The sequence below is a fragment of the Penaeus monodon genome, chromosome 25, assembly GCF_015228065.2.
Source record: "Penaeus monodon isolate SGIC_2016 chromosome 25, NSTDA_Pmon_1, whole genome shotgun sequence".
Taxonomy (NCBI): domain Eukaryota; kingdom Metazoa; phylum Arthropoda; class Malacostraca; order Decapoda; family Penaeidae; genus Penaeus; species Penaeus monodon.
The window spans coordinates 38,218,626-38,219,207 of NC_051410.1; positions in this window are offsets into that span (position 1 = coordinate 38,218,626).

Consider the following 582-nt stretch of genomic DNA (forward strand, 5'->3'; position numbering starts at 1 on the left):
ATAAAAGGGGTATTAAAAATGGTACAACGAAAAACAAAATAAAGTAAAACAATTTAAAAATAAACATAAAAACTGCATAAAAGCAAAGGTAAATGGATTTGGAAAACTGAAAAATAACAGTCAAAGCTTCAACAAGGAAACTGGCTTGTTCAGTGGTTAAGCTGTATCGTAGTGTTGTTTAGCAGAAGGAGCGTCTTTCAAATGGACAGACTCTGAAATGGGAAAATCAAGCTTATTGGGATAAAAAAAAAAATGTATTGTAAAGCCATTCAGAGAGTAAGTGTGATCTTCCTCGTGAGAAAGATTCTGAAAAGAGGAAACCAAAGCTTATTGGGACAAGCCATTCAGAGATCGAGCGTGATTTCCCTCGGGAGAAAGGATCTTGGAGTAAGGAAGTCAAGCTTAATGGAGCTTTAGAGCCATTCAGAGAGTAAGCGTGACCTTCCTCGTGAGAAAGATCTGAAATTGAGGAAATTAAGCTTGTTTGAACAAGAAAACAGAATCTTAAAGCCATTCAGAGAGTAAGCATGACCTTCCTCACTGAGAATGATGTTTGATTGCGTCCAGAGCTAATTAATTAAA